The sequence below is a fragment of the Spermophilus citellus genome, assembly GCF_964194105.1.
Source record: "Spermophilus citellus genome assembly, chromosome: 3".
NCBI classification, from domain to species: domain Eukaryota; kingdom Metazoa; phylum Chordata; class Mammalia; order Rodentia; family Sciuridae; genus Spermophilus; species Spermophilus citellus.
In genome coordinates, this window is record NC_138184.1 from 99263424 (window position 1) to 99288664 (window position 25241).

The window sequence follows — 25241 nt, forward strand, 5'->3', positions numbered from 1 at the left end:
GAACAAGAGAGAGCAGAGAGAAGTTGTAAACAAGGGAGACTAACTTCCTATCAAAAATGAGCAAGGAGGGTGGGTCTTATTGGCGGTTTAGTTCCATCTCTAGATGAACTGATTGTTCGTAAGATGGAGAAATAAAATGGTTTGCCTCCTGTGACAACTGTCAAGTATACGTTTTCCTCTGAGGCTTGCTTTCCCTTTTTGTTTCGTAGGTCTATCTCCCCCGTGGTTGTGGCCGTGTCTGTAACTGCTGGTCCTCATGGCAATTACATGGAGGGAGGAAGACACATTCCTTGGTGACACACCCAGCTTGGGTGCCAATGCAGGGCAAGTCCCCCTCCGTCCACCCCACTCACTGTCACCCTTACTATTTTCTCACAGGTCTGGTTGGAAGGAGAAAGCCACAGCTGGTGAGCCTTGGTGTTGCTGAGCCATGTTGAAGACTTTGATTCTGTTTGTACATAGAAGTGGGGTTTGATTGACATGGAAATGTCTGAGGGTGACAGTCATTGTCACTTCTTCCCTCCCCTTCCTTGGTTCTTTTGAAACTGTGAAACTCTTTTCAAATGGAGCCTCTCTAGGAGGCAGATGGACGTCTTCTTTCCATATGGAGTGGACGTGGCTGTTGTCGCCCCTAGAGAAGGAACTGAGAGTGGAGCCCTCCCTATATAGGACTGAATGTGACATCTAGGGGTAGATTTGAGTCATTCACATGTATAACTGTTGTGATATCTTTCCCCCAGACAAGTCGTGCCTTCGTCAGCCAGTTCGGGTATATTTTGACTTGAAGCGCCCCCATGCCCTCTCTGGGAAACAGAGATGATGTGAGAGTTGCAATGGTCTCTGCATCTGCTGTTGCTTAGTCTGAGCCACAGGGAGTTCTGTAGGCAGTGGACATCAAGAGAGCAGCATCTCCGAGGTCCAACATGGTCTTCTGGGGAAGGCAGCTGAGTGGCTGTGTCCACAGCTCTTCCCTTGAGTGGAGGGTGACCCTGTGGGCCTCCTCGTCTTCTGCTGGGCAACTAAACACCTGCTTCCAGGAGTGTGCCAGGGGAGCCACCCCCTTGACTCCTGGGCTGGTCAGCTCTGGGTCCTCCTGCCCTGCTCAGCGTGTTGCTGACACCTCTGGCCATTCTGTATCGTGGGAAGCTCGGGGACTCTTGGAGAGGCCCTCCCACTCTCAGGTTGTGTATCTAGACAACGGTCAGTTCTCCACCTTCCGCTTGCTCTGCTGGTGAGCACTGGCTATGGCAGCCACAGTGCCCACGGCAGGTGGTGATGCTGCTTGTGAGTCTCACAATTCTGAGCCCCCAAATTTCTACTGCCTTGAAGGACCAGCTGGTTTCAGGGGTCCTTGGAGTCTACCTCACCCATCCTCTTCATATTTATAGATGGTAAAACTGATACCCAAAGGACGGAAGTGGGTTGTTCAATATTCCCAGACTCTTCATGGCAGGAAGACCCAAAGTTGAACCCCACCTGCAGCCCAGCACCAGGGATTTAGGATGGCTGTTTCTTTCCTCATTTATCCCAACAAAGGCTCTCGTGCAGGATGCCAAACACACTTGTGCAGGCTGAGCACTGAGGAAGGCAGGTTTGCATGGTCCAGGTGAGCGCCCCATACCCCACCCCCGGGGACCTGCAGAGCTGTGTCGTCCTCACCCTGGGGACTGTGAACCACAGCCCAGGTCATGTGATATCCCCCTGAACCTGTCCCCAAGAAGCCTAAATTCTTCTCACGCATCTCAATCATTGGAGCAGCTGTGGATGTTTTCAGTCTGTGTTTAATAAAGTTTGTTGATTTACAAATGACACATGGAACAATTTGGCATCTGATTAATTTTAACAAATGGATATTGTCACACAAGTAACACCAAAATCAAAGTAATGAAGGCTTCCCATGTTTTAAAATATCCCCTTGTCCCTTCACCAGACAGTCTCCCCCAACCTGTGGCCTCGGACAAGCAGCCACCTTCTTTCCTTCCCAGTAGCATGGACTTGACCCAAGAGACACACAGGTAAAGTCACTCAGCTTGAAGCCTTTCGTCACAGGCTTTTCCACTTGGCAGGATGCCTTTTCCCCAACATTTTTATTAAGGTATAATTAACTGGAGCAAACTTTTAAAAGTACAATTTGGTAATATATATGCATACGTACACATATATACCTACATACACATGTATACATGTAGATAGGTATATATGTGTATGTATGTATATATACTTATATATGTAAGTACCTGTATATACCTATACATGTATACATATATATGTATATACATGTATATATACATATGTATATATCTGTATCTGTGAAACCATGTCATAATCAATGTAGTGAACATATTCTTCACACCCCCAAATTCCCCACATTCCTTTGTAAATCTGACCCTCACCCATCTGCCCATTTCTCACTATCCCAGAAAGCCTCAAATCTGCTTCCTGTCTATAGATAAGTTTTCACTTTATGGAATTTTATGTCAAAAAATAAATCAAAAAGCATAGACTACTTTCTTGGAGTACAACTTATCCTTCTATGCAGAGAACTGCCATTTAAAGAGCAAAAATTTTTAATTTAAAAAAAATCAATGTTACCCAGATTTTGTTAAGTATCTTTTATACTGTATCTAAGACAGGATGTAAACTGTATCTAGACTGTATCTAATTCAGGATTACGAAGATTCTCATACATTTTTTTTTCATGAAGTGTTATTGAGTTTTCACACTTGCGTTTCAGATTCATTGGTTTGTCTGCGGCACAGAATATGGAACAAAGCTCATTTTTCTGGGGGTGAATATTAAGTCACCCTGTGCCTATTTGTGGGAAGGGATATCGTCCACTGACCTGCCATTGCAGCTGTTCACAGGCCAGCTGTGAAGGGCCAATGGTTTTAAATTATAGCCTAAGTCAAATATTGCAGAAAATATCCACTAATGACTTGAAGAAAACACAAGGCATGATGGGTTTGTACCCCCCTCAGAGCCCACCACCAACCAAAGGCCTCGATGTGGTTTCACCGGCTCCCTTCTCTCCACCAGCCATCCCTTAGGGAGGTCTTGGCAGCAACGCTCCTAAAACAGAGGCAAAGAGGAAAGTCCAAGTATGGAAAAGATCTAGAAATAACATAAGTGAACCGTGTCCAGAGTGCGTGAAAACCCTCCAACTTCAAGTAAACATGGGGAAATTATGTGATCAGACACTTCACTGAAGGAGATTAAACAGATGGCAAACAAGCACAGAGCCAAGACGCTCAGCACCGCGAGTTCTAGGAAATGTGGGTCAGAGCCAAGTGTGAGGCTCTGCGCACTCTCAGAAGGCCTGGTGCATGGGTCGGGCCTCCCCAGCACTGGCCAAGGTGCAGGCGCTGCCCGCCCAGCACTGCTGGCGGGAAGAGGAGGCGGCACCACACTCTGGACCAGTGTCTGGCAGGGTGTGAGGTAGCTTCTTCTCTGCTGTGATCCAAAAGCCTGACAAGAACAACATGCTGGAGGAAAAGTTCACTTTGGCTCATTGTTTCAGAGGGGTCAGACCACGGTTGGCCAACTCCATTGCCCAGAGGACCCCAGAGGAAGGACGCTCAGGCATGACACCAGGAGACAGAGCTCCACTCATCAGGGACACCCCATCAGCCACCTCCTCCAGTCCCACCCTATCTGCCCACACTCATCACCCTGAGAATGCACATCAGGGGGTGATCCACCCATTAGGCTACAGCGCTCACAATCCAGTCGTTGTACCGCAAACATTCTCGCGTTGTCTCACATGTGAGCTTTTGGGGACACCTAATGGCTAAACCATAACGAGCAGTTTGTTAGAGCCAAACATAATGGCACCCCGTAGCATTGAGGACATGCTTCTTCTTACAAAGATCTGTGGGACAAAATTTAAAGCCAAGTAACTATTTTATTGTACTTCCATGGAAAGACCAAAGGAACCAAAGCCCAGGAACTCCCATGAGAGAACAGGAATGTGTCCACACAGAAGAGAAACAGGCACAGAGAGAGGAGTGTTTGAGGGAACACAGCAGGTGTGAGGAGGAATCTGAATGCACCAAGAAGGGGTTACTGTCTCCAGGGCTTGTTCTGCAGCTCAGAGAACCGAGGGTCCCTGAGAGCCAACCTGCCTGCTAACCTGACTTGAGGGAGTCTCTGGCCCACAGGTCCCACCTCTGTGTGTGACTCTTGTGGGAGAATCTATCATAAAGCCCTGTGTTAATATTGCAATCCATCCAGGCACAGCCTGAGACCCGGGTCTAGCAACAGAATTTCAAACACCTTGAGCCACCCTTCCAGCCCCTCCAGGGTCCTCAGAAGGCCATACTTCCATCAAAAGGTAGGAGACAGGGGAAAAGTCACTCATTGCACCAGACTGCAGATGCATGAGGTTCCCTGTCTGCAAGGCGTGGAATGATATTCAGAGGACATCAAAAGATGCTCACGGAGGTTTAAGAAGCATCCAAGGAGCAAGACAATGCAGCTGTCATTCATTTTAACAGTCCAGTAAGCATGTCATAGAAAACCACCCTGGGAGCTGGGGAGGTGGCTCAAGCGATAGTGCGCTCGCCTGGCATGCGTGCGGCCCAGGTTGGATCCTCAGCACCACATACAAACAAAGATGTTGTGTCCGCTGAAAACTAAAAAAAAAATAAATATTAAAAAAATTCTCTCTCTCTCCCCTCTCTCTCTCTCTCCTCTCTCTAAAAAAAAAAAAAAAAAAAAAAAAAAAAAAAAGAAAGAAAAAAAAAGAAAACCACCCTGTTCCCTGTTTTCTGGTGGAAGGAGGAGGAGGTGCAGAGACCAGAGACCCTGGGAGGCTGCTTTCCTTTAAAGCACCATCCCTCCTCTGAGAGGCACGGTCACCCTCCTGCAACCTCCCTATATTGTGAAGAGTTGGCCTGGCTCACTGTGCCTCCAAGGTCTGCTTTTAAACTTTTCCTTTAGTTCAATTGTTTCCCTGGGAAAGAATCTTGCTGTCTAGGAGCCCAAAAGCGCTCTGCTTCAGATACTTGCTTTATCTGAAATGGCCTTGTGGGGGAAAGTCTCTTTCCAGACTTTGATGAGGGGCGTTCAGGCTGTAGTGAGAACCAGGCCCTGGGTCAGAAAGAGCAGTTTGGCCCCAGCAATTCCTCCCCTTGGGCTCTGGGGACAGACGTGGGGCCTCATTTCTACCACTGGGGCTTAACCATGGATCTGTGTGTTACAGTAGCCCCTGTGGTTGGGACTGGGTGCTCTCCTCCTCAAGATCCCAGCTCCCACCTAGGTCAGAGACGAAACCACACTCAGACCCACAATCTGCATCCCACACAAAGCAAATTAAAACCCTAAATATCAGTGGGTTGTGCTTAAATTTTACCAAACGCCTCCAGAGCTGTTCGATCTTAACAAAAACAATTTACGTTTTTCCAAAGTCAAGTAAAAATCAAATTCAGAAAGAACTATAATTAGCCCCCACCAAAATGAAATGTTTCAGAAAGAAAAGGGGGAATGAGAGGTGATCTCCCCCAGCTGAGGAACCCGGTCCTTGTCTCTCTCCTGAGGCAGGGGAGGGTTAAAGAAGACAGATATCCATCCCATAAGTCAGGATAATTTCACCACTCTGCAGCTAGAAGGCTCTGCTTTTTTTGTCTGATAAACTTTAGAAATTAAGATATGATTGCTTTTGAGCTTGAGACACTTTATAATTCACACAGCCACCTCTAAGTGAAAGTGAAACATATAGTATTCTAAAAAGAGGGATATGGGCTTGAATTTGATTTAAAAAACAGTGGGAGGTAAAGCGTTCACGCCATTAAGACATAAATTATCATTTGCATGGAGAAGATGAGAGCTTGATTCTGACAGAGCTGACATTAAATCAGAATTACAGCAATGTTCCCGGAGTCTGGATTTAAGTACCCAGGCGTCCTCTCCTCTCACTCCCTCCACCCTCCATATACGGCATGTTCCCATCAACCCACAAATAAAAATGCGCATGGCGAGGGAGACGGGTTTATGAGGTTCCACGCAAATTCTTTCCCGCTATTTTGACTAAGTCTCAACACGACATTTAAAATCAGAGTAAGTTTGCAGACTTGGTTCTATGGAGTCACCTGCCTGAGAAAACCACGCTGCACAGAGTCCTGGAGGGAGACGTCCCAGCCTGCTCCCAGCCTTCTGTATGAAGCCTTTTCCTCACTTTATTTCACATGACACATTGTGTTTTTTCTCATTTTTGGACACCTCTGGCTTTCATTATCTCTCCCCACATATTGACTAAAACACACAGTGCAGGGAAACTCAGCCTGCAGACCAGACGACCAGGTTACGTCAGCATCTGACGCCACCATGCCAACCCGAAAACCAGCAGTGTTATGACAACCAGTGTCCCCGCAGGGCACAGAGGTGACATAAGGAAGCACCCTGCTGTGGAGCGGAGCTGTCCAACAAAGAGCCTCCTGGCTGGCCAGACTTCCTGTGTGCTGTGACCCTCAGCAGCCACGTGGGACTGTCTGGCAAGGGAAGTGTGGCTGGAGCCGCCAGGGAGCTGGATTTTTATTTTACTTTATTTCATAATTTCAGTTTGAGAATCTACATGTCACTTGTGAGTGCCAGTTGGACAGCAGGGCTCTGGAGACATTTACATCTACCCACTCGCCTGGTGCCGAAGGAGAAAAAATGAAAAATTCTTACCATCCCAAGAAAGGTGTACACAGCACACCTCCATGTCTCTTCTGGGAATGACCACTGTGGGGTGGGAACATTTTACCCTGGGTGACATTAACTAGTTACTCTCTGTAATGGTACAAATGACAATAGCCAGTCCTCAGTCCTCAATATGCCCTTTCTTTCTAATGGAAACCTATTTTTTCTCTTTTTTGGGGAGCTACCAGGGGTTAAACTCAGGGGCACTCTATCACTGAGCTACACCCCCATCCCTATTTTGTATTTTATTTAGAGACAGAGCCTCACTAAGTTGCCTAGTGTATTGCTTTTGCTGAGGCTGGCCTTGAACTTGGCCTTGAGATCCTCCTGCCTCAGCCTCCCCAGCCACTGGGATTACAGGCATGTGCCACTGCGCTTTGCTGACCTTCCTTTCTAAATCAGACTTTCCTATGTGCATATACTATAGGTGTCCACCCAGCGTCTGTCCACCTATCTACGTCTGGGGTCTGTGGTAGAGGGAGGTGTTGATTCCCTTGTCCTCTGACTCATCCACTCCTCTGTGAAAAGCCAGGGGTACATCCAGGCCCCTCAACTCCAGGGACACCTCTGCTTCTTGCTTTGCCAACAGAACAGACATGGGTGTTGCTTTGCCTGCATGGAGCCCAGGTTGGGAAGCCCTGCGTGTTCTGAACTGCCATCTACTCTCTGAGAGGCACAAGGAGGGTTCCTGTGATGGCCCATTAGGAGCCTAGGAGACTGCGCTGAGCAGAATGGCCCTGGGGTCTGCCTAGCCCAAGGCAGCTCAGCTTCGTCAGCATCTGTCCCCTAGACACATGACCACAGTGGATTTTGTCACTGATGGTCTTAGGCAGTCCAAATTAGGCAACACCCAAACAAATAACAAAATAGTAATCCTAAATGCAAGACCTCGTCAACGTGTGGGATCTAATAGTCTCACTCACCCGTCAGAACACAGAGCTCACAGGACGGATTAACAACAACTTTGCATCTTGTATAAGAAACCACTTTAAAATAATGACGAACTCCATGACCCCAAGTCTGTGATGTTCTGAAGAAGCCAAAGTGACAGGGACATCGAAAAGACCTGTGGGGTTGATGGGGGCACAGGGAGGAGTGAGGAGATGCAGGATTTTGAGGGCGGTGGGACCCTGTGAGTGATGCCACTTGTCCTTATGCATTTGGCAAGACCCACAGAGCACTCAGTGCTGAGAAGCCCCCTGTGAACCCTGGAGCCTGTGAGGGCTGCGTCTGAGCAGGCTCCCTGGGTACCCACGTGCCACAGGTGCCGTCGCTGCTGTGGGGTCACACTGCACCTGGAGGTGGGTGAGCAGGGCACAGTGGAAATGCGGCTCCTTCCACACAGCTCTTCCGTAAGCCAAAAGATGTACAGAGAGGTCCTGTGTGAGAAGATGTGAGAGGGTTCAGAGGTGGAGGAATGGGTTAGAGAGTGCCTTAGTCCCTGCAGGGATTAGCTGGACATCACTGTAGGCAGGTGGGGTGTGGCTGGAGGAGTGGTCATTGAGGACGTGGCTTTGGGGTTTATATTTTGTCCATGGTGAGGGGAGCTCAAGTGCTCCTTCTCTCTCTCTCTCTTACCTGGTGCCATGTCCTGAGCTGCTCTCCTCCTCCACACCCTTCCGCCATGATGTTTTGCCTCACTGAGGCCCAGAGCAATAGAACTGACCTTCTATGGACTGAGACCTCTGAAACCATGAGCCCCAGCGACTGTTCCTCCTATAATTGTTCTCATCAGGTCTTTTGGTCATAGCAATGACAAAAATCTGACTAAAACATACTCTACAAAATAAAGACTGTATTAAAATGAAAAAAAAGCTGGTGTGACTGAACCCAGAGGTGTGGTGTCTGCGTCTGGGCCAGCCTCTCACTCTCCACTCTGCCTGCCCCTGGCTGCGCTTTCCTCCCAGGCAGACTCTCCTCTTGTGTAAACTCTGGCCCTTCCAGGGCCCCATCCCTAAAGCTCTAAATCCCAGAAGAGAGAGGTACTGTTTTTGTTTTTGTTTTGTTTTTGTATCAGGGGTTGAACCCGGGGGTGCTTAAGCACTGAGCCACATCCCCAGCCTTTTTATTTTTTGTTTTGAGACAGGGTCTTGCTAAGTTGCTTAATGCCTGGCTAAGTGGCTGAGGCTGGCTTTGAACTTGGGATCTTCCTACACAAGCCTCCTGAGCCACTGGGATTATAGGCGTGGGCCACTGAGCCTGGCTGAGAGTTGTACTTGTAACCTGTGGTAACTAAAGGAGATGTTCTGCCCCTGAGGGTCTCCTGGGCATGTCTGTCCAGGTGGGTGGAATGCTCCAAAGAGGCCCTGGGCCCCTGCTGTCCCTGCGTGTGCACAGAGGGCTGCGTTGGCTTAGGAGTTGGGAAGCAGCTCATGTGGCCTCCTAACTGCCGTGTCTGGCCAGTTTATAAATGGACATGCTTCTAGCGTAGAGCAGATTTGTTCAAAGTACCTGACTCCAGGCTGGGAAATCTGTCTCCGGTGCCCAGGGGCCGCTTGCTGAATGTGAATGAGCTAATCAGAGTGTCTTCAAGCTCTCTGCATACCTCACAGAAGGGAGCGCTTACATGAGTCAGGACCGACATGTGGCAGGAGACCTCCGCGATGCCGCCCATTGGAGACTCTTCTTATGATAGCAAATGTAGTCTGAGAGTCTGGCTTGAAGTTTCTACAATATTTTCCAGATGAGATCTTAGAAAGAAAGACCAAAGGCTTCAGCTACATGTCTTTGCAGGTTTGCTTTAGCAGGCCTTTGACTTCTCAGAATAGGTGCATCTCACGGAGTCCTGGGGCAGGTAGAGGGCCTTCCACCATGGAGGAGGAAAGGGCCCTGGTCGGAGGCTGGGAAAAATAATTAGAAGGACAATCAATACAAATTTAATTTAAATGAGGCTATTAAGATTTGTATCTCGACATTCTGCTCTTTAGCATTATTAGTTATGTGTGTTCCCAACCATTTCACTAACAACAAAATGCAGACAGACCAACATTGTCATTTAGAAGATCCATTTACCCTGTGCACCATGTGCACCCCCCTCCCTTGCTAATCAGTTGCTAAGCGTAATAGCCGTCCTTGGCTGGTGGTGTTTAATCACATTTTGAATGTGATTCTCAGCGTGTATTAGGAATAAGTGGCGTGACTTTCCAACAGAGAGACACATGAGGTTAGGCCATCTGTATGCGATGCCTTCTTACCCCATGATTTAGAAGGCAGCCTGTCTGTTCCCAGGTGAAGGAGGGCTGTGGCTACCGTTCCGCCAAGTTCAGATGGATGCCGGTGTCTCAGGGGTGATTTCCTCAGGAGAGAAGTCCCCGGAAGTCCCTTGCCACTGCTGCCGTTCAGGGCCTGCAGGGGCCACTTGACTCTGAGGTCCAGTCCTGGTGCTGTGAAGACATTTCAGCAACATGGGCCTGCTGGCCAAGGTCCTGGGAAGGTGAATTGTCCCTGGCTTGGAGCTCTGCAAAATGTGTTGTTAACTCCTAGAGACATGAACATGTACCTCTCCACCCACTGGCTATTTGGGGTTGTGATTCCTTGTGGTTGCATGAGCAAAGGCAAATAAACACATTAAGCCTGAAGTTAGGTCACTGGGCCCCTCCATCTGTCTGTGTCAATCCATCCACATGAGGATCAATGGTCGATTGTGAGAATATGGGCTGCCACCCAGACCTCTGGTCACAGAGACTCAGATTGTGTTTCACTCAATCTAAAACACTGTGTTTCAGAACCATGGCAGAATCATAAATCAAACCCGATGGGGAAGCCTGCACATTACTCTCTCCCAACTCCTACTTCCTAACAAGTTAAGCCGTGAAGTGCATTTTGATTTTAATACAGGCTAATGGTGAGTCAGATGGGGTTAAGTCTTTGCAGACTTCTCTCTGGAAAATGCTCCCCAGTGGACCTCAGAAGCCCTGCAGCGCCTCATGAACACAGCATGGATGCAGTCACACCAGCTCAGCCACTGGAAGGAACATCAACTTCCATTCTGAACCCATCTGTCGTCTCCATCTTTTAGGCACCAACTCCCACGAAAACCTCAACATTATTGGGAACCCCATCATGTCGAAAACTGCACTGTGGTGCATCCTGCACTGCTGTGTCCTGAACATGGTAAACTCACTTCCCCTCCAGAAAAACAGCTATTCAGGCATTGAGTAGCTTCCCTTCCCTATCCTGAGCAGCCTTTCCCAATTCTCCAAACCGAGCAAGTCTTCAGGAATGATGGGAAGCAACTTTCTTATTATTTGCTATCATGTCGTATAAGCATCTCGGCTTGTAATTGCTCAGAAGAAATCAACCTTTCCTAACCAAACCCCTGCAGGTGCGGGTATGGGCAGAGCCTCACCCTGTGATTCAGGACTTCCCGAGTGGGCAGCATCAGCCAGCCGTGGGGAAGTTAGCAACTACATCTACACAAATATACATGCAGCTAGAGCAAGTTACCTTAGACTAATTATCCTGCAATGATGGTTTCAACTGGGAGCATCCTGTCTCCAAGGGGACATGGAGCAGTGTCACCCTGGGATGTTACCGGTATCTAGCAGGGAAGCCAGAAAAGGTGCTTCAACATCAGACATGCATCAATCAGCCCTTGACAAAAAGAAGAATGATCTGATCTAAAATGTCAGTGCCCAGACTGACAGCCCTGTTCCTATAAGAAGGAGTTGGAGGCTTTTGTAATTAACATGATGAACCAACCAGGCGATAGGACCAAATTATTGGAGTCCCATTAGTGGGAGACGGAGGATTTAATTTCTGCGGCAGAAGAGTGCTTCACTCCAAGATATTTACACACTTCAGGTTTATGAGAGTCCGCAAATCCCTTCCATTGAACTGCTGCCCAGATGAGAAGTGTTGGAGAGACCTTGGGTTAATTGAACATTATAAGAATTCTGATTTGGTTTTTGACCTAAATGGCATACAGCGTACCCTTCTACTCGGGAGCTAATTGTTGCTCCCTCACTGGATTCTCCAGCTTCTGGGGCTGGAGGTATGTCTGTGTGTCTATGCAGACCAGTGCCCTTGCATTTGGAGGATGCTGGGAATATATACCATTAACCTCGGTTTCCGTTGCCTTCCTTGTATCCTCTCAGACACACGCAGGCACATGTGTAAGTGTGTGTCTGTGTCTGTGTGTGTCTATGTGTGTGTGTGTGCATGTGTGAGTGGTGTGTAATTTTGGACTAGCTTTAACATCTTTGTTGTATTGGCATTTAAATAATCACTGGTGATTATGAGAGTCCTCAGGTCACTGGGAGCTGTGATTTTTCTTGGAGAGAGATGGTAATCCCTGTCACTATCCACACTCCATGGGGAAGGTCACCTTGACTGTCCCTGTCAGTACTGAGTCAGTTGTAACAAGAGCTCCTTTGGAAATCTCAGCATTTCTCTGCCTGCCTTGCCGAGGGACATTACCCTGAGCCATTTTCCCTCAGCCGTGATGATCTTTCCCTTGTTATCTGAATGGATTGCTCCAATTTTGAAATTAACAAATATTTATTAAGCTCTGGTTCCCTCACAAAGCGCTGGGGGATTCAGCAATAAAATAGATGTGGTTTTCGTCTCCAAGAAGTTGAACACACAGTCTCCGTAGACTTGGGTCTCACCACGGTTCAGACCTTAGGACAGGGGAAGCTGATGCAAGGGCAGGGACGAGAGCTGCGCACCCTGAGGTGCTCACCCAGTGCCCCAGAAGACACGTGGGGACTGCCCACATGCAGAGCCCAACCCACACTGAACTACTCAAGGGTCCAGGGTGGCCTGGATTTGCTAATTTCCTCTGAGGCAAAGGAAGGTCTGCCTCTGTTTTGGAGGAAGTGGGATTTGACAGGGATGTACTTGGCTGCCAAGATCCTAAAATTCAAAGAGCAAAATATTGGAAGGCAGTTGATGGGCAATGAGAGCAAGAGAGAGGATTGTGAAGTTGGGGTTTGCAGGATAGGACCTGAAATCTGTCTCCTGGAAGATGAAAGTACCTAAGTGATTTTAGTCTGCTGCAGACTCACAGTGGTACTATCTGTCCATCCTCTATCCATCCATGTGTGCACCTGTCTATTCATCCATCCATCAGTCTCTCTCTCCGTCCACCCATCGGCCCGTCCTTCCATGGCATATTTGCAGACTGCCTACCACGTGCCAATCACTACTAGAACAGCAGCTCTGAACACAGACAAAGTCCCCGCCCTCGTGAAACTGTCCCCCCAGCGGGAAGGCACACGGTAAAATGGGTGGAATAATTAGCGTGCTAGGTGCTCAGTTCTCTGGTGAAAAACAAGGCAAGGCAGAGGACAGGGAGACCAGGCTGGGAGAAGGAGTCATGGTAGAGTCATCAGCAAGGCCTGACCAGGAAGGGGGGTTGGCCAAGAGACCTGGAGGAGGGAAGGCGGCCCATGGGCACAAGTGAGCTTGGACCAAGGTCTGGCTCAGAAACCAGTGGGTGCTGGTAGTGGGGGACACAGGAGGGAGGCGAGAGTGGCTGGGGCAGTGTGAACAGAGGACAGAGGAAGGCCCGCAGCGGACTGCAGAGGGGCCTGGGCAGTGTAGGCAAGGGGCTCGGAGTGTCAAGACTGGACAGGCAGGAGGGGCCTCAACTCAACTGGGCCAGGTGTGAGTGGGTCGAAGGTTCTGGGTCAAGGAGCAGCACTCAGATGGTAACATGGCCACTAGGCTCAGCACAGGGAGAAGGTGGTCATGAAGGCAAAGGCAGAAACAGGAGACCATTTGGAAAGATGTGGCAATAACCCAGGTGGACAGTGACAGTGCTTGGGCCAGAGAAGAAGGTGGACAGATGAGTGTCCCCAGGCTCTTCTTAGAAGCAGACAGTTGATGTCTGGGTCACATCCCATAAGAGTCACACCCGGGTCTTCTCAGATCCCTGTGGCCATTAGAACCCATGCCACCCCAGTCTACCTAAGGCTAGGAACATTCTAGAACACACTGCTGACTTGATTGCCATCCAGGAAGCAGGCCAGGCCGGGTGCTCGTTTGCTCTAATGTGATTCTTGGAAACTAACTGGCTCTTAAGCGATTTTCAGGCACTAATTATGGGAGATGAAGGTTGACAGGTGACAATGTTGTTTTGTGAGTTTTTTTTTTTTTCATCAACTCTTTCATCTCCCTCTAAACCCCATACACTGCCCTGTTTCTTTCTGAAGGGAAAAAAAAAAAAGTCTGTTCTCAAAGGAAGATGTCACATGTCCCACGCTCACATAGGGCTTCCAAGGCACCTCTTTCTTATAAATCAAGAACCAGGAGATCAGTAGTTGATCTTTTTATTTTGTCTTTAAACCGTGTTGCTTATTTAGAACAGAGCAGCACACGTCATCCTCTGGAATATCCCAGTTATCCATCAATGCACTAGTGGCATCCTTTGGAATATCTCTATTTTCAAATCTTAAAATTAGTGGATTGTGATCACACACCACAGTGGGTGGGACCACTCTGTCACATCTGCACATGCACAGAACATAGTTTTCCAATCTCATTCCCCCGCACCTTCCCTTCCCCCACCCTGCTCTTGCCTCCACCTGATCTGCTTGCTCTACTCTGTTGATTTCCTATTACTATTATTATTATTATTGCATTATAATAAATAAACACGCAGGTGTGCTCATTGAGGCTGACTTGTGGGTGGACATGGCGTAATTTGGCAGATTCCATTCTCCGCTGCTTCCCCATGGCCCTCCTCCCTTCCTCCACCTCAGTCCCCTGCTCTACTCCATTTTCCTCCTATTTTTCATGATCTCTCCCTTTTATGTTCCGTTCTCTCCCTCAAACTCTCACAGATGAGAGAAAACACTTGACCTTTGACTTTCTGAGTCTGGCTTATTTCACTTACCAGGTTGTTCTTTTGTCCCATCCACTTAGCCACAAATGACAGGACTCCACTGCTCCTGAGAGCCAACTCCATCAGGGATGTGGCCCATGATTTCTTTATCCCTGTGTCTGCCGATGGGCACCTACCTGGACTGGCTCCGTAACTGGGCAATTGTGAATTGTGCTGAGATATCTTTTAAAAATATTTGCAGATTTACCCATGTCCTGAATTAAAAGCACAGCACAGAGAACAGCAGCTGGGGATTGGGCTAGCCCCTGTGTCCCCAGATTCCCTGCCAGCACTGTGGGGGGCAGAGTTGAGAAGGGAATCCTTGGAATAGGAGCCAGGAGGAAACTGCTGTCCCCCACCCCCCATGTGGACAGGAGCAGAGGAGAAGCTGGCGCCCTCTCCTGGCACCCACCATCCTCAGGGCTTTTTCTCTTGACTTCACACGTGCCACCTCATGCTGCAAGATGGAGGTCAGCAGTCCAGGTACTGTGTCTGCGCTCAGGTGTGGCCAGGTGTGGAAGGGAAGAGGTGGTGTCCCTCACTCAGGTGACAGAGGATCTCCTGGGGGCTGCCAGGGAGTGGCCCGGGCATCTCATTGGCCAGCACTGGGTGATACCATGGTAATCCGCCAGGTTCTTTGCTCTCATCTGGTGTCCCTGCTCCCAAGAGGCTGTGAGGTGAGCTCTTGGAGAAGAAAGAGAGGAAGAGAATGGCAGCAGAGAGTCAGTCAGCTCTGCCTAAAATTGTTTACTCTCCTCTTTCAGCGCTGACAGCATCTCCTGAATTCGCGCACTATGGCTTCCCACGGGGACGCTGGGCACAGGAAGCTGCTGAGCATGGCCAGGTCCATGCAGCCGGGATGTGCTGCAGTCTTGTAGGTTCAAACAGCAACTCTTTTTTTTTTTTTTTATTGGTTGTTCAAAACATGACAAAGCTCTTGACATATCATATTTCATACATTAGATTCAAGTTTATTCCCGAACTCTCTCCGGCACTCTACACACACTTCCCGGGAACACCTCCCTCCACCAGGCTCTGTGGTGCCAATTCTCCTGGAACCCCCGCAAGAACTCAACGGGAAAAAAGTAGCAGGCGCCCAAGGCAGCAGGATCCGTCTTAATCCCAGAGCCGCCCTATTCCCGGAGCAGGGTCACCTTTCAACCATTCCCTCTAGCAAAATGCCAGGCATCATTCCGACTAAACTGTGGCTCTCAACAGGGATGTGGTCGAGCTGACTGGAAACATGGCCTAGATGACCTCAGGAGCCCAGGCGCTCCACTCTGCTGCCAGAGTGGGGGACCTCCGGTCTTGCTGGACGCCGTCCACAGCACTGGGGGAAGGTGGCAATTCCCATCCTGGGAACATGTGCACCATCATGGAGCTGAAGAGTAGGCATGAAGAGATCCACAGCCAGCAGCCAGGGGTGGCCGTGGGATGAGGCCAGCCCCAGCTGTCCACAGGGCACTGGGCTCGCTGAGCGGAAGCAGCAGGACAGTCAGTCCACAGAGGGAGAGTGGCTGGGCCACTGCCAGGGAGCAGGGCAGCGGGGAGTGAGGACCCCAGGTATGGGGTTTCCTTTGGGGCGATGAAACTCTTCTGGAACTAGATGGTTGGGTGTCCTCCGTGATACCACGTTACCCCTGTAATCGGTTAAGAGGGTAAATTTCGTGTTATGGGTATTTTAGTGCAATTAGAGAAATAAATAAGACAGAAGAGAAAGCCCTCCTGTACTCACCAGTCAGTCCTTGAGTGGTCCTCCCTTCATGTCCAGCTGTGGCATCTATTTAGTGTCCACGGGTACCAGCCCCTGCTCTATGGTAAATAGAGACTGATAAATTGATTTAATGGCAACAGGAGGGGTGAAATCACCAGCACTTCTGAAATCCACGGGGCCTGGTATTTCTGTTCTGTGGATCACTATAACTAGCTGTGAGCCCTGAAATCCTGTGTAGCTAATCCAGGGTAAAAGCGTGTTTTCCTCTGGAGCCTATAGAACCCCTGCAGGCCTCTTTCTGTGATTCTGCCCACTGTTGGTAAGTTATCCGATGCTGTCCTCATATCCTCCTCCTCCTCCTCCTTCCCTCTCTACTTGACTTTTCTTCAAGTACTGGAGGCCGCCCAGGACACAGAACAGTAGCTATATCCATGGGACCTTCCAAGTAGCCAAGCCCATTTATATAGGCTCCAGGGAAATCTGCCAATCAACCTAAACCTAGGTGCTGTTTGTACCCTGATGTTATAGTTTGGGAAACCGAGGCACAGACAGGATGGGCAGCGTGCCCAAAGTTATGCCTGAAATTCCACGTGGGAGCCTAAGTCCTGGCCAGAGTCCACATCAGTTCCCTCAGCCTGACCAGCATCTCTGAGCATGAGTGCCGTGGAAGTCTGGTGAGGCCTGTGGAAACTTCTCTGAGTAAAGTAAAATTATAGCCTTGCTAAAATTATAGTCTTGCCAAGAAAACAATTATAATGACATCAGAATATTCCTTAAAAGCAGCTTGTGGTACAGTAGTGCATGCAGCTTTAAAGGGCAAGAGTCAGCACAGATCTGGTGCCCCCACCACTGCCCCATGCTCGGGACCTGTGGTGCCTGCAAATGGCTTTCCAGGGTGTCTGCATCACCAGGAAGGGGCACGGGGACTATTATTACTGAGTGTGTGTGTGTGTGTGTGTGTGTGTGTGTGTGTGTGTGCTTTTCTCCATTCATTACTAAAGAACAAAGCTAAATCACAGTTAGATGTTAGTAAAATCAAGGTACAAATGTTCTCACTGGGCGCGGTGGCACATGCCTGTCATCTCAGGGGCTCAGGAGGCTGAGGCAAGAGGATCCAGAGTTCAAAGCCAGTCTCAGCAGCAGCAAGGTCCTAAGCAACTCAGTGAGACCCTGTCTCTAAACAAAATACAAAATAGGGCTGGGGATGTGGCTCAGTGGTCGGGTGCCCCTGAGCTCAATCCCAGGTACCAAAAAAAAAAAAAAAAATACAGATGTTCTTCCCGACCAGGTTCACAGAATCCCCAGACTTCACGATGCTCACCTTCTGCAGACTCAGGGTGGGAGCACCTGGCTGCTCTGTACCTGGGGCTCCAGGGTTTTAATTAAGGAGACAGTGGATCAAATTTGCCTCAAAACAACTAAAGTTCACACTTAGCTCTGACCCATGGTGTCCCCTTCAGTAATTGTTCCCTTGTTACCAACTCTTTCCAAGCTTCAGGGTCTACAGTGACAGGGCTGGAACCAACGGGTCTATGCTCTCACAGGACCAAGGTTCAGAGCGAGACAGAGGCCTGAGGGAGTGGAGGCCTGAGGGAGTGGAGGCAGGTGCAGACTGATTTAATATAATGCAGGGAGAGCAATTCTTGAGCTCTGCAGGACCAGGCCAGGCCAGCTCTCTGGTCCCCAGGAGGCTGCAGTGTTCTCTGGCTTGCCCCTGGACAACCTACAGCATACTCTCTGAGGAACAGAAGGAGTGCTCTTCTTCAAACACACATCAGATGACGTCCCTTGTCTGCTTGAACTTTCTAGTGGCTTCCTTTGTCTCTTGGAAGTTTCCCCTCTTCTTAATAATGTCCAAGAAGTTACCTGAGGTTCACCCCTGTCCCTCCCCATCCCTCCTCCCACCTCCTCCACCCCCTGATCAATTTGCCTCTGCCTCTGAGCTTTCCCGGCCCTAGGACCGTTGCACCCCCTTGACAGTCCACCCTGGGTCCCCATCCTTGGGAAGTAAGCTCAGGCTACCTGCCCAGCATGAACTTAAGGACATTGCTGGCTCAGGTGGCATTACCACAGTGAACAGAGGGGTCAAGGAGAGTTTCATTGTTACTTAACATCTCTGAGCCTCAGTTTCCCCATTTATACAATTGAGTCAATAAGTCACCTTTTCAGGATTGCAGTAAGTGGAAAACGTGTATAAGTCAATTTATACACATGGGTCTCTGCTCAGCATTAGACTCCCAAAAAACATCAGTGACCATCACGGTGAGAGGGATTTAAAGTGTAACATTTATAGGACCAACAAAACATGGGGCGGTGCACAGAGACAGCCTCTCACACCTGGTGCCTGCAGAGCACAGATGGACACTGAAAGTGAGACCTCCGGTGTTTGGATTCTGGGTGAGGTTTCCTGCACACAGCACAGATTGCTGAGGGTCAAGGCTCCATTTCCTGCTATCCAGCTGGTGGAGGAGGGGAAGCATGTGAGCCCAGCAAGGTGGTCAGCACAAGATCCAGGAGCGAGAACCAGGTGTGTAGACCAGTGGACAGGGTCAGGTGGAAGGGAACTCGGGACAACTGCAGAACCCCATCCTGCATGAACACAGGGGCCTTGGCCCTGGCTCCAGCTCTGTGTCCCTGTGGGACTGGGCATCAGAATGGCCAGAACCCCAATTATTTCAAAACAACCTCAGATCTATTGGGTATGTTTTGTGATATTTTAGAAATTCATTCATGTGGATCCCACCAACCATGAGTGACAACATGGATAAAGGGAAGTAAGCCTGGCACGGAGGGGAAATACTGCCTCGTTCCATTACATGAGGGACCTGTAAGAGTCAACCTCAGAGAAGTAGAGTGGAAAGGTGGCCACCAGTAGCTGCGGGCAGGGGTGATGGGGAGATGATGGTACCGAGGCTCAGTCCCACAAGGAGGAAGGGATCTGGAGTCACCCAGTGGCTGTGGTGGACAACATGCAGTATACAATGGAGATCCCTGAGGTTATTCTGCCTGGAGACTGGGCATCCGACTCTGACCTCACAGGTACACTCCATGCTGTTTGTACATTGAAAAAAAAAAAAAAAACTACCTGATGGTGCATTTTTCAAAACGTCTTCTGTAGCTAAGCACCACTGGGCTGCACTAGAAAAAGTAGTAAGAGGGTCCAGCATATGTCCTGATCGCAATAGATACAGAAGACTGGCAGGAAAGGGATTTGGGGGGCCATGGGTATGCTTGGGACATTGCAGGTAGTGAGTAACCAGTGAAGCCAAACTACAGGTTCCAGCATGGAGAGATGGGAGATTGGAAGAAATGAAGAGTCAACACACGCAGATCTTGAAGACAAAACAGCTGGGGTCCAGTGGAGCACTGCTCTCTAGTGGAAAAGCAGGTCCAAAGAATTACACCAGAAATCTTTATTATAAATGTCCCTAAATCAGATTAAAGACTGTGCAAGCATTATTCTTTGTATTCATGACAGTTAGAGAGTTAGCCACAGTATGCAGCTATTTCCCCAGTTACATTCTACAGTTGCACTTGGCAGTGTTAGGAGCCTTGTACAGCTCAAGAAAGTCCATTGTTTAAAGTTACTAATTCACAGGTAGATTCAGGAGCAGCAGAGCTGGTCAACATTGTGGCTATCTTAGCAAGGAAGTTCCTTCATTCCCAGGAGCTGCCTTGCCTGAGAATAAGGTCGAGGCTGATAAGACTCTAGCATGGAGGACATCTCCATAGCAACCGGGCATCCTGTGCCTTTGCACAAAAATTTTCCCAGCCACTCAGCATGCCACAGCCATGAAGTCATCAGGGAACCCAATCTCAGACTCTGGTCTCTCAGTCACTGTCACAGCTTTCCACACTGTAGCAGCAATTTCATGGTGTGCACCAACGTGTGCATTCTATATTACAGTTTTTATATGCCAACCATATGTCAATGGCGTGGTCTCAAAAATAACATAAAACTAGTTTAAAGGAGCAAGCAAACAAAAATGAAGATCAGCAGCCTTCATGCAGGGGGTCTTGGTCGATAGTGACCCCCATGTCAAGCTCAGAGCAGACTCCAATGCAGCCATGGTAATACCTAGGTGAGGGGTCAGATGAGGGGTGGTGAAGTGTCCCCACGGGGGGAGGCAGAGCTCTTGCAGTGTTCGTGTTTGTGTTGCCTGATCCTGTCATGTTGCTTTTGGAACCTTGTGCGGGTGGGACCCGAGTCCATCTTCCTCACAGACTGAGACATTAAACAGGACAGCTGGACTGACCCACATTCTCCTGGCCAGGAAGCATAAATGAACTCTCTGAATCTAAGGAAGGGTCGGGCGTGAATCCCAGAATGTCCTTCAGGAGATGCTGACAGAAGGTTGTTCGACAGGCTGCCTCCTTCCTGCCCATCAGGCATGTGGCTCGGCATTGAGCCTGGTTGTGGGAAGTCAAAAGAGGGACCCAAGGTGTGGAGAGGGGTCCCTGGTATCAGATTTCAACAATTCCTTCTACTGTAAATCTTCAGTTTATGATAAACTTCGATAACTTTAATCAGTGATTCTCAATAGGGTGACAGGCACGCTGGGGACACAAGGCAATGACTAGAGACATTTTTGCTTTCTCAGTTGAGGGTGGAGGTGTTGCTACTGGCTTTCAGTGAAGACACCAGGCTGCATGACATCCTACAGTGCAGAGGATGACCTCCACAGAGACAACGTGGAGAGAGCCTGCTCTGTGTGACGCATGGCCATGGAATATTGTGGAGACTCTGGATTACTCCTGTTCTCCAGGAAGGTGGCCCAGGTGTCTGGTGGTGGCCTCAGTGATCCTGCTGGATCTCATCTGCCAACACCGTCGCCACACATCCTTCATCCTTGTACAGACCTTTTCTTTTTTGGGCAGAAGTTTCATACAGACCCTGAAATCAGACTTCAGAGACCAGCTCTTCCACTGTTTAATGTGAAAGGCACGACGCAGAATCCCGTGTATCATATGGCACCACTATGTAAAAGGGCTGGGTTGACACGTGTGTTCTGTGGCATCTCCTCATCTGTGAGCAGACAGAGAAGACCAAGTGTGTCAATGGGATTCAAAGCAGGAGTGCTTCACGTTTGCGTTCTCCTTCTGAATCTATGTTGAAGGGACACAGATGGTTCATTATCATCTCTCCCGCACACATGAGCTTAATCATGCTGAAAATTTTTAAGTACTCTTTGAATTTATTTATCATATGCATGGTTTACTGAAGAAAAAAGTCTGAAGTTTAAAAGAAATCTGCAGATGGAATTTTAGTAGTCAAATCCCTTAAACCAAAACCAAAGCAGGAGTCCAAATCCATATGATTTACCCCCAAAATCATATCATGGCAGAAACGTCATCCATTCCATCTCCACTGCCTACCCTGCCTCTCTGAAGACCCTGGTGCCCCAGTGCAGCCCTGGCTACCACCCAGACATCCCGCCCTCGCCATGAGCTTGGGAACAGGGACCTGCATTGGGGACCTTGAGTCTTATGATGCTCATGGTCAAAGATTGTGTTGGAATCTCGATGAAGGACAGAGAGGGGGGGGTGGTGCCCTGGTACCTTCCAAATCTAACCGCATCTTTGGATGAGATGAGTACGATCTTCTCCTGAAAGCACTTTCCTGGTAAGTTCCCATGGGAGGACAGGAGATGATGGGACTGTCACACCACATTCCTCTGGGAGGCTTGCAGCCAGCTCACTGGGTACTTACAGGTGAGCCCTGTAGGCCACACGTGGATGTCTACAACCCAAGTGTCCTGGGAGGACCAGTGGCTTCTACTGGATGCTGAGCGAGTGTGTGGCCATCGCCAGTTGTCACAGGGTCAGCTGTTTCTTCCTGGCTTTCCTCATGCTGAAGGCCGAGGGAGGCATGTTGGGGAGCCCACTCTCCTGCCTGGAGCTGGGCAGAACTGGATGGAGGCGTCTGGTCCAGTTGCCACAGTGGCCGGCCACTGCCTTTGAGCAGGGAGGCTGTAGGATACATGTGATGGAGGAGAGCAGAAGGCATGGGCACAGCAGCTCAGAACACTGTCTGTGGATCCCGGGGACACTAGCCTTGGGTCCCAGATGTGCCTCTGACAGGCTGTGAGCACCAGGCAAGTCCATCCATCCCACTGAGCCTCTGTGTCCTCTTCTGTGATGGGGCAGGGCACTGTCTCCGGGGGTCTGTCACAGTGCCTGGTGCTCAGTTAGCACAGTGGCAGGAGAAGGACGCGTCTGCTGCCTCCCTGAGCTCTGAGACCTCATGCCTGCCCCACCCAGGTGACGTGGTGCAGGTGCAGCCTGCAGGGTGTGCCCAGCAGAGGTGCTTATTTGGTTCACCCAACATCTCTGAATCCAGCCGATTCATTCTCAAGATTAAAACTTGGGGATTTCACTTGACCTGGAAATTTCCAACTTGAGGGTTTAGAAGCTGTGCAGCCTCATCAGGTTGAGCCCCTGCCACAGCCAACCAGAGCAGAGAAGATGTTGCTGCCCCAGACTGGGTGTGCACCCTTTGCTCACAGTGACAGTGACACCAACAAGGACACATGTTGAACATTAATTATGGACCACAGCAAACTCCTGAGCAGGAGGAGGCAGGTTAGGGAGCAGGAGCCTCTTAGGATGGGATGGTGGTCTTTGGGCCTCTGAGAGTACCCCCCTTTTATGGCTCGGGCCACCCCTTCTCCAGCGCCTCTTGGAAGCCACCAGGAGACCTGATGTCCTCACAAGGCTGCTTGGCTCTTGCTGGCACCGGGCCTTGGCCTCTGGCTGCAGCAGTTGTGCCTTGAATACTGCCATCTTGCAGATTGTGCTCATTTTGGTGGCACCTAGAGCTCCTCCTTCCGGGGATGCTTGGCTGTGGGGAGCCATGTTTCTGTGGTTACTTAGCTTGCTCCGTCTCCCCTGGTTCAGGGAGAGAGAGATTTCTTGGATGGAGCTGACTTGAGTGCCCGCATCTTCCGAGTTTTGCTCTTTCCTGGGAATTGTCTTCCTGGAGCGGAGGACGTGAACTTGGTTCAGAAGCCCTTGCTGGCTTGAGTGAAATGGCTGACGGCTGGCCCAGGCTCAGGCAGGACCGGCAGCCCATCCTTAGTGAAGGACCAGGAAGTTGATTGCAATTGATTAACAATTAGGGAGTCATTTCCATGGAACCCGCTTTGTCCCCACCAGGGCTTCTTCTCATTTCACTGCCAATTGATTTAGCCCTTCTGCCCCCAAACCGCGGCTGATGACCCTGTGATTCCTGCAGGCGCTGCAGTTCCAAGGGCATCCTCTGTAACTGTGACAAGGAACCTTGGCACAAGCAGACTCCAGCCACCTGACCCCTGGGAAGCACAGGGTGGAGTTCATCTTGGAGTGGGGTCCGCGCTTCACCTTAACGGGTCTGCTTTGTGGCCTCCAGGGGACGTCCAGGAGGCCCCCTCCCTAGGTGGACAGTGCTCCTCCTTCATCTCCCCCCTGATTGCAAATGGCACCACCATCCATGCAAATGCCCTGGACACACAGACCAGGGCTTCTCCCACCTCCCACCACGTCCGGCCCACCCATAGGTCCTGGAGTCTCCAGTGCATGTAGTATGGGCAGGACTCACCTCCCTTGCCTTCCCCAGCCGCCTCACCTCCCCAGGTGGCCCATCTAAACTCCAGGACCTTTCAACTCCTGCCACCTTCCAGCTTCCTGATGATCTGGTCCCCAGAGGAGGCCACAGTCACTCTTTCAGGCCAGATACCAGATGTTTTGCGTCTCCTGCTGAAGATTCTCCTTTGACTTCCCCAGTAGTTTGAAGTAAGCAACGTTTGTCGCCCGTTCCTCTAGATCTCTACTGATGTGCCGCTGCCACACGCTGCCCTCATTTCTCACTGCTCTCTCTCTACCTCGCGGTGCTCCAGCCTCCTTTTTGTTTTTCCAGGAACAGCCCAGTTTTGCTCCCACCTCAGGGCCTTTGCACTTGCCAGCAAAGCCCTTCTCCCCAGGCCTGGCTTCGGCTTGCAGTAATCCTGGAGTCAATACACATCATTAATTCCTCACCCGTAGCCTGTTAGCTATTCTGTCTTTTAGTTATTCTCTGTACCTCAAAACTCCATTCTGTCCTTTACTCAACAGTTTAAAAATGATCCTATTACCTGTTTATCTGCTTACATACATCTGTCTTCCTCCAGCTGTGTCCTCCATGAAGGTGTGGATCTTGCATGAATTTAACACTCTCTCTTCACAGACTCTGGGTGCAAACTTGGCCTAAGGTGGACATTCTGCGTATGTAGGGAAGCATCTTGTGCACAGAAGGAGGAGGACCCTTCTGGCCACCTTAGAGCATCTTGGGTCTCCCTTGACTCTTGAGGCCCTCAGCTTTGGCAAGTCTTTGGCTTGCTGGGTTCTAGGGGAGGTGGCCTTGGTCTGGGGACATCCTGCTTCTCTGAGGGGACCAGTGCTCGCCCTGGGGTGGCCCTTGTGTCTCCTAGAGAAGGCTGTAATCCCCTGGGGGCAGGTGGCCACGGTGACCAGGTGCAGGGTGCCTCCCCTGAGGCGGAGCCATTCGGGAAAGCAAGCTGGACAGGTTGTTCCTGGCTGGAGTCTCCAGGGCAGTTGCAGGCAGCAGCTTAAAAAGTGACGGTTTCAATCCAGGATTAGAAACCTGGCACGAAGGAGGAGCCAAGCTCCGTGGGAAGAGCACAGAGGAGTCCTGGTGACTCTGCAGGGAGGAGTCCTGATGGGATCCTAGGAGAGGAGCAGGGGGGTGGCGAGTGGAAGAACAAGGAGGAGATGAGCGCACAGAGAAGTCAGGGTGTGGTGCTCAGGACCCACCTGAGCGTCCAGGTAATGAAGTGTTTGCAAGTGTGTGTGTGTCTGTGTGTGTGAGTGTGTGTGTGTACACCCATACAGTGCTGCTCTACTCCCTGTTTAATTTTCAGGTGCAGGTGGGGGCAAGTATTTGGAGATATGATATATCAGGAAGAAGGGGAGGAATTGTATCTCAGATTTTGTTACAGATTTAGTTTCAATTCATGACTTGCTAAATAAGGGTGATCTTTATTTCCC

The 25241-nt window shown here is 49.8% G+C and overlaps 1 long non-coding RNA gene across 1 annotated transcript; it reads right to left on the reverse strand.

Annotated features, from left to right (window-relative positions):
• Positions 1–4442: 4442 nt before the first annotated feature.
• LOC308643697 lies at positions 4443–10171 on the reverse strand. Its single transcript, XR_014020779.1, has 3 exons — positions 9873–10171; positions 7934–8057; positions 4443–4631 (listed from the first exon to the last, which is right to left on the reverse strand). It is a non-coding gene; the product is annotated as an uncharacterized lncRNA (long non-coding RNA).
• Between the last annotated feature and the right edge of the window lie 15070 nt (positions 10172–25241).